The 14,557-nt window shown below is 49.1% G+C and overlaps 1 long non-coding RNA gene across 4 annotated transcripts; it reads left to right on the top strand.

Moving 5' to 3' along the window:
• The first annotated feature begins 218 nt into the window (after positions 1 to 218).
• On the top strand, positions 219 to 3,541 carry LOC123085603 (uncharacterized). Of its 4 annotated transcripts, none has more exons than XR_006439851.1 (9): positions 219 to 290; positions 893 to 971; positions 1,546 to 1,636; positions 1,729 to 1,799; positions 1,885 to 1,954; positions 2,083 to 2,135; positions 2,220 to 2,310; positions 2,572 to 2,669; positions 3,290 to 3,541. It is a non-coding gene; the product is annotated as an uncharacterized lncRNA (long non-coding RNA). The 4 variants fall into 4 exon arrangements; XR_006439855.1 differs by having other exon boundaries at positions 893 to 1,469; XR_006439839.1 differs by having other exon boundaries at positions 260 to 813.
• The last annotated feature ends 11,016 nt before the right edge of the window (positions 3,542 to 14,557 follow it).

The following is a 14,557-nucleotide window of genomic DNA, read 5'->3' as shown; positions in this document are numbered from 1 at the left end:
AAGATGACGATCGTGAGACGATTTAGCAACATATATATCTCATATTGCTTTGAAATATTATTTTTTCCAACTTATTTCATTATTCTAAACATTCCCTCCAAAAAAATTACTTTCCCACCACATAATTTTGGTTTACTGTAGTTTGCGCCAATATTTTGTGTTCCCACCAAAAATTAGAGTATTTATCTTGCCGCTAAAGACCCTTCCTAACGACCCACGATTACTATTCTAAACCAAATCACACGCGTCTTCACCGGCGATTAGATCTGGAGCTCTCGTCCCTGGTTCAGGTTGTTCTTTCTCCCGATCTCCTCCCATCCTAGAACGTCCAGAAATCCTAGCGTCGTCGAGCGGATGCGGCGTTTGCCCAGCGAGCCGCGCGGTGCCGCCGACGAGGAGTCATCGTCCTTGATCTCGCCCTCCTCCCTCTCCTTCGGACCCTCCGATGCGGGCCGCGTCTCCGTGTCCTCGGCCATGCCCGCTCGCCGCCGCACGCCCCGTCGGCTGCCCGACACCCGCGCGACCCCGCCCGCTGTCAGAGGCCGTCGCCCTCGCCCGCTGCCGGAGACCCCGGCCCACGGCCGCCGCCCCTCGTCCGTTGCGGGATACTCGCGAGCGCGCCGCCCGCTCGCCTCGTCCACTGCGTCACAGGGCAACATCCCTCGGCAGCGCCCCGCTCCCCGTGCTGCCCACCGCGAACCCCGGCCAGTGCGCCCTCCCTTGGCGGCGTCTACGTTTGGGCGAAGTCGAGCCAGCGGGCGTCGTCTGGCTCCCCTCCTCCGGGCGGCCATGGAGGAGCCATGCACTGCTAATGTAGTATCTCTTGTTTTTGATAATTTCGCATAATGTAGTTCATGACTACAATGTTTCTTACTCTGATTTTATTGTGAAGATGTCGGATGATGAAGACGATGGGTGATCGTGATGGTGACACCCAGAGCTAGAAGGCCACGAGGAGTTCAATATGAGATGTTAGTATTCACGTCTGCTCTACATAATTCTGCAACTGTATGCGTATGAGTACTAATCAAACCAAAAAGTACCAATATTTATTTTATTTGTGAAGCAATAATGGTATGAAGAATATCTGCTATTGCCGGCGTGTTGTCTTTGTAGCAGCTCATTGAGAAGTTAGGCTTTAATAATGTGACTGATAAGCCAGCTGCACTTAAAATGATGAGAGATGTATGTGAATCTGTTCTTGAATCCTACGAAAGGAAGCAAAGCTAGCACATAGTGGTGGTGATATCTTGATGAGTTACAGAGCGGCCTTGCGGAGGCAGCTTGGGAAGGTTAACAAGGGATTGCATTGGAATTATTTCTGATTAAGTATTAGCTCTGGATTACCACTGTTTTTGGTGTTAGTCCAGCTGTACTGGTGCCATAACTACACTATCTGGGTTGGCACTTCAGTTGAATTCTGGATTTATTCTTTTGGTCTGGTTCTCTCCTTATGATTGTCTTCTATGGTATGACCTGGTATATCATACTTCAAAACATGTTGTGCCTGTTTTTTTTGCGATACTGAGTGAGGAACATGTGCAGGTGTGGGACTTGATAAAGCTTGGAGATTATGTTAGTGCAAGGGACGATGTCGATACCTCTAGGATAGGGATTGCTGGTTAATCACTCGGAGGTATTATAGATCATGATTGCATCATGATACTGGATTAATACATAGACTTCACTTTTAGAAAATTTATCTTTTTTATTTGGAGCTGAATACAGGAATGCATGCATGCTTTGCTGCTTTTGTGGATACACGGTACAATGTTGTTCTTCCAATAATTGGTGTTCAGGTACACACAGCAGTAATTTATGGGTGCACATAGTTTTGTGATTTGTCCCATGTAAGTAAAGCACTGCTCTTTGTGGTGGCTACAGGGATTTCAATGGGCAGTAGATAATGACATGTGGCAAGCTAGAGTTGATAGCATTAAGCATTTATTTGAAGGTTAGATACCATGCATCCTCTTTAAGATTGGGCACACACCATTGAAAAATATAGATCACAGCTGAATATATTGTATCAGTTCAGAACATTTACATATAAGTATCTATGTTGTTTTGTCTTTCCTGTAGAAGCAAGAATTGATTCAGGGAAGAGTGAAATAGATGCAGAGGTTGTGAAAAAGGTGACTATCTGATTTATTTGACATTTATTTCTGATTGTTCCATTGTAAATGTTTGACGATCGTGTATTGACATATTTTTACCAGGTTTGGGACAAGATAGCACCTTCTATGGCTTAACAGTTTGATGCTCCCTACTCAGTTCCTCTGATTGCACCATGTCCACTCCTCCTAAATGGTAAAACCAATCATATTTCTTATTGAGTGCTTCTGCTTCGTCCAATAGTTATTGCACGACCCAACATATTAAAAAGTATCTCACTTCTCTTTTATGAGTTCAATGAGCTCTTGTCAGGGCTGGGCTTCCAGTCTTCAGTATATATTTTTGTTTTATGATTTTATGGTTGAGCCAGAACTGTTGTTAACCCTTCGTTTAAAAATTAATGTTAATTGAGCATTTTTCTTGCGGCTGGAGCTTCATTTATCGATTACCATGCAGGTGCTGACGACCCTCGTTGCCCAGTCCTTGGTCTACAAGAACCTGCCTCCAAAGCTGCTGAGGCTTATGCAGAAGCTGGTTCTGCGGATAAGTTCAAGGTAACATTATATCTGCTCCTCCAATCCAAATTAATTGACGCTCCTCTAGTACAACTTTGTCTTTTGACATGCAATATGTTTACTTTTCACCATGAGGCGTGGTTCTATGTTTGCCCGGACTTTTTTTTGCATGAATCCAAAGCAATTGACAGTGGTTACCGCACCTATAATTGTTCTTTTCGTTTTTAGGACAAAGCACGTTTAAGATGTTGAAAACAAAGAACCTGAAACTCATGGCCCACTTTCAAGTGAGCATGTGATTGGCCTTCATAATTAGCTAGCTGCGTCTTCTCTTTCACCATGCATTGTTGCTGCATCGAGTCACAACTTAAAAAAAATGAGTGTGCTAGCTAGGGACATGAACTTAACTGAAACTATAGATTGAGCCACAACTTAAATCAATAGTGAAAGATTTTAGTACATGTACTTGTGCTTATGCTTTAGACATTTACACTTGTAAAACTGTTCTGATCCCCTAGTTACATGCTTGCTTGCTTACACAGTATTACTCCAGTTAGTCTGGCGATAGTTCCTTTTAACAATGGGGCTGGAATAATTGTATGGCGTATGTTATGTTGGACTCATTAACTAGAACTATTTTTTTAATTTCTTGATTGCAGGATCCAAAGAACTAGCTCGAGTGGACTCTAGAGCACGAACAATTTAGTCTTGGCAATTGATTAGGATGGCTAAATTACATTTGAGTTTCATTTGATGGATATTTGCTATCAGAATTATGAATTTTATGAATCTACATATTATATGTATGATTTTGAATATTGTAATTGAATGCTTGTATTTTTTTAGGTTGCAATAGGCTGTTGCCACAACCCACTTTTGGTTGCCACTTGTTAGCTCCACGAAAATTTAAATTGTCGCAATAGTTTCTCGCTACAAACATTTCACCTGTTGTGATACCTATTTATCACCGCCAAAACTAGTTTGTTGCAATTTCCTGTTACGACGACTGGAATATTTGTTGCCATAATTTAATGCAACAAGTGTAGCGGTTCGTGGCAAAATGCCTAATGTCATGAAAACAAGGATTGTTGCCATAGTTTATTGCCACAATTGACTATTGCCACGGAACAGTATGCACCACGAAACGAGGGTCATTGGCATAGGTTGTTGCCACAAATGTCTATCGCCATGAGCTATTAGTCGTCATGATTCATTACATGTTGCATTAAAGCTATCTCCACAAAATAAATTGTGGCATCAGATGAGTGTTGCCACGGGAAAACATGTGGCGACTTCCCACATGGCTGTTGCAATAGCATACTTTATTGCCACAATTGCTTTTTTGTGGCAATAACCTATTACCATGCGTCCAATCGCAACGGCTGCCAACAAATGCTGTTTCGTGGCAATAAGTACTTATCGCCACAAATCAGTATGTATTGCAACGAACAATTTTGTTGCAATAGACCCGAATCCTTGTAGTCTAGACATTAGGACAAATTGCTAAACTTCAATCCAAGGGCCATACAGAAAGGCACTCAAGGAGAATTCTGCAATGTTATCCATTCAATTTGCTTGAAATTGATGTCAAGATAATGAGCCAATTGTTTCGTGTGAATAAAGCACACACTTAAAACCATCATGTAGATATGTCTTTTAGAACCATGGAATACCTGAATAGTCTAGTCAATGGATGGGAAGAGCCACTTACCTCAACTTGATGCATTCAAGGAGCCTGAGTAGTTTAGTGTAGACTTTAAGGTGTGCAAGCCTTAAAATTAGCTTCCCTGTGTCACTTGTAGTGCACATAACATCCACATGTTGTTAGAATTTAGCATCATAATAATCATAAACTATTGGAATTGCTGATAGTTTCAGTTTCAACCCAATGTCTCGACGACCAAGGCGAGTATGCCAAGTTTGTCATGTACAAGACACTTTTGAAAACTACCTCGTATGCAACATGTGCTACGGGTTGTGTCGTATGTGTAGTACAATCCAGATGATACACAGAGAATGTGCTTGCCATATCCGTTCCATGTGGTAAAGAGAAGTTATTTCTTTTTGTTGCCATCATAAGTTTCGCTATGGAAACTATTTTGATGGATACCTCCATAGTTTAGTAGGGCACGAGTTAAACCTGGGAAGCAATAAAGCATCCCGACGTTACTCGAGTACCCATAGGGATAGTAAATGTGACTCGAGTTGAGCCAACAAATACCTCATCGCGTCTAGCGATTTTAAAACATCTCTGTCGGTGTCAAAACCGGCAGATCTCGGGTAGGGGGTCCCGAACTATGCGTCTAGGCCGGATGGTAACAGGAGGCAAGGGACACGAAGTTTTACCCAGGTTCGGGCCCTCTTGATGGAGGTAAAACCCTACGTCCTGCTTGATTAATATTGATGATATGGGTAGTACAAGAGTAGATCTACCACGAGATCAGAGAGGCTAAACCCTAAAAGCTAGCCTATGGTATGATTGTTGATGTGTATGTTGTCCTACGGACTAAAACCCTCCGGTTTATATAGACACCAGATAGGGTTAGGGTTACATAGAGTCGGTTACAATGGTAGGAGATCTGAACATCCGTATCGCCAAGCTTGTCTTCCACGCCAAGGAAAGTCCCTTCCGGACACGGGACGGAGTCTTCAATCTTGTATCTTCATAGTCCAGGAGTCCGGCTGAAGGTATAGTTCGGCTATCCGAACACCCCCTAATCCAGGACTCCCTTAGTAGCTCCTGAACCAGGCTTCAATGACGACGAGTCCGGCGCGCAAATTGTCTTCGGCGTTGCAAGGCGGGTTCCTCCTCCAAGTACTTCATAGAAGATTTTGAACACAAAGATAGTGTCCGGCTCTGCAAAATAAGTTTCCACATATTGCCATAGAGAGAATAATATTTACACAAATCTAATCTGCTGACGTACTCCGTAGTGTGACATCACACCACGGCCAAGCTTTTATTCGAACCGTTTTACTGTCCCATCTTAGCGCGTTATGCGAGGCGGTTTCCTTGGCACATCTTGTTAAAGCAGAGATCGTGTCCCCTTATTCCGGGATTCTCATCAATACGGGCGTGGGTAACCCAACCGCGCCATTGATTACGACGCTTGGAGATAAGCGAGTTTTACCAGGCTGGTGGGGACACGTAGTCGCGTCCACCCATAGAAGGGGATAAGGATCCACCTTTTCACCCACGCCTTCTTCCTCCTTTGCCTATCCATTATTGCGCACTCGAGCTCCAGCGCCCAAGTCCGCACTACCACCTCAACCTTCTCCAGTCATGTCCAGAGCGGGAGGCAAGTGGATGGTCTCCTCCGTCACGGAGGGACACATCAAAAAGCTAAGGAAGGCCGGATATCTGGCTAGCGATATCGCGCACCGGCTTCCCGAAAAGGGGCAGCTCATCCCCACTCCTAGGCCCCATGAGAGGGTGGTATTCCTCCCCCATTTCCTCCACGGATTGGGCATCCCTCTGCATCCATTTGTCCGGGGATCATGTTCTACTACGGCCTGGATTTCCATGATATGGCCCCGAACTTCGTCCTCAACATCTCGGCGTTCATCGTCGTGTGCGAGGCGTTCCTCCGCATCCGCCCCCATTTCGGCCTATGGATTAAGACTTTCAACGTCAAGCCAAAGGTGGTGCGCGGCAGCCAGGCGGAGTGCGGCGGTGCCATGGTTAGCACGATGGCCAACGTCCTACGGCTCGAGGGCTCCTTTATGGAGACCCTGAAGGGGTGGCAATCATGGTGGTTTTATGTCACCGAGCCGCGCGACGCCGAATGGGTCGCACCCCCTGAGTTTCGATCCGCCCCCCCTACGCGGCTCACCTCCTGGAAGGAGACAGGCCTGTCTTGGGGTAAAAAAGGAGAGCTGACCGGACTCCAAACATGCATCCAAACCCTGGTGAACAAGAAGCTCAAGCTTGTCAATGTAGTCCAGGTTATGCTCATCCGCCTGATCCTCCCGTGTCAACGACGGGCCTTCAATCTGTGGGAGTTCGACCCGACGCAGCATCAAACTCTAAACAGGCTCTTCGACACGACGTATGAAGAGGTCTGGAGGATGCTTTTCAAGGGCACCGAGGCTCCTGCATCCGCTACCGAGGATCGCGGATTCAGCGCGCAGCGTCACACGCTCGCGGTAAGCTGTTTTTTTCCTTATACAGGGTATCAGTTTTCCATAGTTTGACTCTATGCGGGATTTAAACTCCCTTTCCTTTGACAGGATTGGCAGGTGACGTCCGGATAGATCAACTGTCTGGCTCCTTTGCCCGAAGGCCCAGCGGATGCTCACTTGGCGAAGCTGCTGGTTCCGGCACCCTATGTGGTGCCGGAGAAGAGGGCCAAGAAGAAGGCCACGGGGACTCGAAAGAGTGCCTGACGCCCGGAGGTGTCGGATTCACCATCCGACGAATCCGAGGCGCACTCCTCCCATGAAGACGAGGAGGAGGAAGAAGAGACCCCTCCCCCTCCAGCGGGGGAAGGGAAGAAAAGGAAGGCCGCCCCAACTGGGGAGGCCGGAGGGTCCAAGAAGGGGAAAACCCTTTCTCCGGACTACTCCACCGACGCCGACGACGACAGAGAGGAGTGGGCGCCCAGGGCCAAGCCCCTGGCAAAATCGTAAGTATCCGGATACCAAAGTAATTCATAGTATTCATTTATTGCACAACTTTCCCTTATGTCGAATGTGTTGATGCAGCCCACCCAAAGACCGGCTCAACGCATCGTCGAGCGGCTCACTGGACTCGTCGGATGTGAACTCACTTCCGACGGCTTCCTCCCCCCGCCCTACGGACAACACCGAAGTGTTATCCCAACAGGTTCCAATCCGGGAGGAGGTGGTCCTGGAGGCGCCGCGAGACGACCTCCCGGACTCCAGGAGTAAGGGGGATGAAACCCCCCAGGGCTCCAAGTCCGGCCCTAGGCCGGACACCGCTCCAGAACCTTCAAAGGTTCCAGAGTCCGGCGGGGGACCTCCTTCCAAGAGGAGCAAGCCCGCTGTGCTGGTGACCTCTGTCCATCCGGAGGCGCCGGACAATATGTTGGAGGCGCTCCAAGGCGCCTCCATCGACGAGGAGCACCGTGCTATTATGAGTGTGGTGGTCCAGAAGGTTCAGTCCACCAAGAGCGGACTGACTGATGCTTTTACAAGACTTTTAACAGGCTTCGAGGTATGTAAAGAAAGTGTAAATAATAGTACCACATAGACAGTAGCCCCTGATGCTCTGTTTGGCGTTCGAGAAGAAAAGCCGAATAGAGGATCAAATATAATTCGCAGGAGTCTAACAAAAATGAGTCAATATGCATGTGCAGGCTACCCTGCTTGCGTCCGCCGCTCTGACTGCGGAACTGGACACGCTGAAGCAGGACCTCGAAAGGTCCGAGCAAGAGCTCGAGCATGCCAAGAAGCAGCTCGAGGACAATGAAGGTAAGAAATACCTTGTTAAAAATATATATATATAAAAGGTGCAATTGCGAAAAATGACAGGATTATCATGGCTATTGTAGGGGCCACGTCTGAGGTGGCGACCCTTAAGCAAGCACTGGACAAGGCCGAGAAGAATTCAGCCTCGGAGCGCACCGAGCGGGAGAAGTATGAGGCCGAGGTTGGCAAGGTGCGACAAGAGCTCCAGGCTCTCATGGAAAAACATGAGAGTTTGGAGCGTGACTCGAAGACGCAAGCGTCCGAGCTTGCGGTGGCTATTGAAAATGCCAAATCTGCCAAGGCCGAATCCCAGAAGACCCTCCAGGAGTTGGATGAGGTGAAGAAGATAGCGGCGGGTAAGGCATTCTTGATGCAAAGCAAACACATAAACGTGAGTTACCTGTTACTTACCCGAATCCGGAGCTCTCCAGGAGCGTTCGCAGATCTTCCCCGGAGTGTATCCGATGCCGCCGCATTCTATCGAGCCGAGGAGGGCAGCTCGACGGAGAAGGTGTTCTGGTCTCAGTATGCTGAGGCCGGACACCCCGTGCCCCTGAGCGACCAGCTGAAGCAACTGGTCGACCTCCACAAGGTGGCCGAACAGGCCATGAAGGGCCTCATAGTTTGGCTGTGGCCTGGAGAGGCTCTTCTTGGGAGCTATTTCGGGCTGGTGCGGTGGCTGGTGGAGGCCTGTCCAAGGCTTGAAGACATCAAGCACTCCGTCTGCATTGAAGGTGCCCGTAGGGCCCTTGCCCGTGCTAAGGTGCACTGGGGCAAGCTGGATGCGGAGAAGCTTGTGAAGGATGGGCCACCGCCGGGGAAAGAGCATCACAAGCCCAAGAATTATTATAAGGATGTTCTGAAGGGTGCCCGCCGTCGGTGTCAAAACTGGCGGATCTCGGGTAGTGGGTCCTGAACTGTGCGTCTAGGCCGGATGGTAACAGGAGGCAGGGAACACGATGTTTTACCTAGGTTCGGGCCCTCTTGATGGAGGTAAAACCCTACGTCCTGCTTGATTAATATTGATGATATGGGTAGTACAAGAGTAGATCTACCACGAGATCAAGGAGACTAAACCCTAGAAGCTAGCCTATGGTATGATTGTTGTGTATGGAGTTGATTGCCTACGGACTACAACCCTCCAGTTTATATAGACACCGGATAGTGTTAGGGTTACATAGAGTCGGTTACAATGGTAGGAGATCTTGAATATCCGCATCGCCAAGCTTGTCTTCCACGCCAAGGAAAGTCCCATCCGGACACGGGACGAAGTCTTCAATCTTGTATCTTCATAGTCCAGGAGTCTGGCTGAAGGTATAGTCTGGCTACCCGAACACCCCCTAATCCAGGACTCCCTCAGTAGCCCCTGAACCAGGCTTCAACAACAACGAGTCCGACGCGCAAACTGGCTTCGGCATTGCAAGGCGGGTTCCTCCTCCAAGTCCTTCATAGAAGATTGTAAACACAAAGAGTAGTGTCTGGCTCTGCAAAAATAAGCTTCCACATATTGCCATAGAGAGAATAATATTAACACAAATCAAATCTGCTGACGTATTCCGCAGTGCGTCATCACACTACAGCCAAGTCCTTCACTCAAATCGTTTTCAGTCTTCCACCTCAGCGTGTTTTGCAAGGCGGTTTCCTTGGCACGTCTTGTCAAAGCAGAGATCGTGTGCCCCCTTTTACGGGATTCTCATCAATACGGACATGGGTAACCCAATCGTGCACGTTAGAATGTTTTCTTGATTAAAGGCGAGTCCCAAACGGTTACGGGGGGGGGGGGGCTCCTGGTATTCAACCTTTTATAAAGGGACCAGGGCCTTACTCCTCTTCTCCAATCCCAAAACAAGTTCGCCCGTCGCCTCGAGTTCCAACACCCTAGGTTTCAGATTCCGGGCGCCTCAGACCTTCGACAATGTCCGGTTCCAACCTCCAAGGCCGATGGATGCCCTCCTCCGTCACGGAGGAGGACATGCTAAAGTTGAGAGAGGCTAAGTTCTTGACCGCCGAAATTTCGCATAGGTTGCCTGCTCAAAGGCAGGCTATTCCCAGTCCCCAGCCCGGTGAGAGCGTAGTGTTCATGTCTCACTTCCTTTGGGGGTTAGGCTTCCCGATGGATCCCTTCGTGAGGGGGCTGCTGTTTTATTACGGGCTGGAATTTCATGACTTAGCTCCGGAGTCCATCCTCCACATTTCCTCATTCATCATTGTGTGCGAAGCGTTCCTCCGTGTTACTCCTCACTTCGGATTATGGCTCAAGACTTTTGGAGTGGAGCCGAAGATGATCGAGGGACGGTACGCAGAGTGCGGAGGCGCTGTCATAAGTAAGAATGCCGACGCTCCATGGCCCGAGGGCTCCTTTCAAGAGGAGCTCGGCTTGTGGCAACGAGAATGGTTCTATATCACCGCTCCCAGGAGCGCCAAGTGGGCGGCGCCTCCTGCCTTTCGCTCGGGTCCCCCATCACGGCTAGCGTCATGGGTCAACAAAGGATTAGATTGGGGGTTATCCAAAGACGTGCCCTTGTTGCAGGGCCGCATCAGGGATCTCTTAGAAAGAGACCTCAACCTAGTCAAGGTGACGCAGGTCATGCTGATTCGCCGAACACTGCCCGGCAAACGTCGCTCCCTTCATCTGTGGGAGTTTAATCCGGAGGGACCACGAGCTCTCCATCATTTTATGGGCGCAACGCCCGTGGAGATGTATAAACTGTTCTTCGGATCACAAATGATGTGTCCGGATTTGACTGAGGACGCAGGCCTAAGCTGCAATCGCCCGGATACCGAAGTAAGTAACCTTGTGCCCGGACCTACTATCCATATAATCGTCATAAACTTGCCCCTAAAGGAGCTGTCCTTTTAAACATGAGTGGATAGCGAAGGCAAAGCTGATCAGGTGGCCAGCTCCCCTTCCCGAAACCAGGCCGAATCCCGTGCTTGTCAGGATGTTGAAGATAATGCCTTTGGAGGGAAGTAAGGGGAAGGAGAAGGGAACTATGGCCTCCTCGAAGGAGGCTTCTCCGAAGGGAGTAACCGACAATTCCTCTCCCAAGGGGAAGAAGAGGGCCGCCTCTGACGACCCGGAGACCATGGCCCCGAAGCGGGGGAGAAAATCCTCGTCAGAGGGTCCGACGCCGGGGAGTTCCTCGGCCGAACTATGCCCTCAAAGGGATCAGCCCTCCAGCGAGCCGTAAGTAGAGAGAGGTTTTCCTTTTGAGGGATGAGAGAAATCCTTGATTTATATCTGAGAAGATTAACCGAAATTTTACCTTGTAGCTCGGACCTCAGCCCTTCTCAGCAGAGCTCGTCTTCGGGGGATCTTCTTTCGGAGATGATGGAGAGCGGGACGCCTCCCCCTGCCGTACCGCCTAGCGAGGTGGGCGACCCTGAGGTGTCGTCGTGGAGGGTTTCTCTGAATCTAGCAGGGGCGGAAGATAGCTATGTGGCCCCCCAAGGCTCTCCGCGTCCGGCCTTCGAAAGAGGCCATAGGACAAGTCCGACACTGTCTGGTGCTTGGCCGGAGGAGCTAAAGATTCTGCTGGGGCGAGCTTCCATCTCAGAGGAACACGGTGCATTGATGGGCATGGTGATTGAAAGGATTTCATCCGCAGAAAGCGGATTGCATGAGGCCGTCAAAAGTTTACTGACGGGTTTTGAGGTACGTTAGATAATGTACACTTTTGTCAGTTGTGCATAAGTAAGGTGCGCCCTGTGTAGATAGTAGCCCCTGAGACTCTGCGCGTTGTCAAGAAATGACGGCACGCAGAGGATCATAATCCCAGGTCCAAGATGTCGCCTTTGAATGTAGGTGGCGAGGTGTCCGGAATCAAGCCGAACTGATGATGTGGCCGAACTAAAGCGGCAACTGGACGTGGCAGATGCCGACATCGCGCTTGTCAACAAGCGGCTTGATGAGGCTCAAGGTATGTAATTCTTCGGGCGGCATCAGGTAAGAGGAGCTTCATGCTAGTGTCTTACAATGTGTGTGCTCGACGCAGATGGTACGGCCGCCGTGGAGAATCTTAGGGCAGAACTTGCTCGAGCTAAGGAGCAAGCCAGAAAAAGCGATGCGGCTGCCGAGAAGGCCCTTGAAGAGCTGAGAGCCGAACATGCTGCTCATTGCCGAAGCAAGGAGGAGATGGCCAAGATGGCCGAAAAGTTAAAAAGCGCTACATCATGACAATTAGTTTTCGGCTTTCTCTACTGAGGTGCTCGCCCGGCCGAACCGGGGGCACAATCGCAGTAGTTCTCCTGGTGCTACCTTAGCCGATAGAGCGGAACGTAAGGTAGCCGAACTCAGGAGCCGGGCAACCCAACATTTGACCAAAGACATGATTCGGAGCTGATGCATATAATGCCAAAACTCGCGACGCCGAACACTCCCTAAGGTGTTCGGTCTTTATGAGTGCGGGCGAAACAACACTCTTTATTAAAAAAGCCCCTAGTGTCTAGGTACGTGCAAAAATTCTGATGTGGCCACATGCCAAGACGCCAGCCTCCTCCTTGGTTATATTAGAAAGAAAAAACCAGGGGATGTGTAGCAACAAGAGACAGTAAAAAAGGTTTATGCAGGGTCTTAATCTAAAAAGAATCCTTTAGGATGGGTCCCTACTGCATGTCTGCGCCTGTGTCTTCGTTGTGCCGTGTCCTGGACGGGCGCCACACGACGTTCATCTGTAAAAGAGAGGAATTGAGTTGAAAACGGATCGTGTCGAAAAAGTTTAAAATAAGCAAAGTATAAAGTAAGATATATAAGATTGAGCTTTATTGTCTCTTATTGTATATGCGTGGAGCCCCTAGTGTGGGGGTATATGGCTTCTAGGCCTGCATCAATGATGATTTTGCACCGAACTCGTCCATCCGCATTCGTGGTCTTGAATGACCTATTTCGAAGTTTCTTTTGGCCGGTGAGGCCATTTTGCTGTGGGGCTGTCAAAGCGGCCGCACAGTCCTCCGCTTGGGGAGGCGCACTTTAGTGCTTCCCCTTCAAAGAGATGATGCCTCGTGGACCGGGCATCTTAAGCGTAAGAGATGCATAATGCGGTATTGCGTTAAAGCGAGCGAAAGCTTCACGTCCCAGTAGTGCTTGAAAGCGACTTGAGAATGGGACGATATGGAAGGTCAGCTTTTCGCGGCGGAGGTTATCGGCAGAGCCGAATATGACTTTGAGCCGGAGAAAACCCATATAATGGGTGTCCGAACCAGGTATTACCCCTTGAAAGGAGGTTTTGCTGCGGCGGATTCTTGTTGGGTTTATTCCCATGTGCTGGATTGTATCCTGATATATCAGGTTTTGTCCACTGTCGCCGTCCATAAGGACATTTGAAAACTGGAGTCCGCCAATTATTAGATCGAGTATCAAGGCAGTCCAGCCTACATTCTTGATATTCCTAGAATAATCTAGCTGATCGAAGATGATCGGTTTTGACAACCAGTGGCAGGACCCTTTGGGCCGTGTGGTGCGTACCTTTACGGGCGCCGCACGTTTTGTTATGTGAAGTGAGTTCACTGTTTTTACTTCTTGTGGGAAGTTCTTTTGTTTCCTGGTGCTCTGCTTTTGGGGTTCGTCCTCGTCTTCGCTTGGTGTGTCGAGCCCCTTGTGTTCGGCATTGATTCTGCCGGATTGTTTGAAAACCCAACAGTCTCTGTGGGTATGGTTAGCAGGCTTCCCGGGAGTACTGTGTATCTGACATATCCTGTCCAGGATTTTACTTAGGTTGGATGGATCGTCCCTGTTATCCTGGGGGGGGGCGATTTTTCCTGATTTTGTCGTGAGCCTTTGAATCCGGCATTGACTGTCGTGCTCTTCCGACTTTTGTCCTTAGTCTAGCAATGGTCCTTGTTGCGTCGCGGTTTTCCGTTTCCATCCCTAGTTTCGGATGTACTTGGGTCGCTGGGGCTGCACCTTGCCAACCAGCTGTCCTGCCCTGCACAAAAGCGGGTGATGAGGCTTGTTAGTGCGGCCATTGTTCTTGGCTTTTCTTGGCCGAGGTGTCTGGCGAGCCATTCATCTCGGACGTTATGCCTGAAAGCCGCTAAGGCTTCGGCGTCCGGACAGTCGACTATCTGATTCTTTTTGGTGAGGAATCTATTCCAGAAATGCTGAGCTGATTCTCCGGGTTGTTGAGTTATGTGACTAAGATCGTCTGCATCTGGAGGGCGGACATAGGTCCCTTGAAAGTTTGCTCGGAAAGCATCCTCGAGCTCTTCCCAGCTTCCAATTGTGTTTTCGGGAAGGCTTTTAAGCCAATGCCGGGCCGGCCCTTTAAGCTTAAGGGGTAGATATTTTATGGCGTGGAGATCATCTCCTCTAGCCATGTGTATGTGGAGGATATAATCCTCGATCCAGACTCCAGGGTCTGTTGTTCCATCATATGCCTCTATGTTTATGGGTTTGAATCCCTCTGGGAATTCATAGTCCAGGACCTCATCGGTGAAACATAGGGGGTGTGTGGCGCCCCTGTATTTGGGTGTGCCGGATTCTGATGATGGCTTCATAG

This window comes from Triticum aestivum, chromosome 1A, assembly GCF_018294505.1.
Source record: "Triticum aestivum cultivar Chinese Spring chromosome 1A, IWGSC CS RefSeq v2.1, whole genome shotgun sequence".
Taxonomy (NCBI): Eukaryota; Viridiplantae; Streptophyta; class Magnoliopsida; order Poales; family Poaceae; genus Triticum; species Triticum aestivum.
This window is presented reverse-complemented; position numbering and strand designations above follow the sequence as displayed.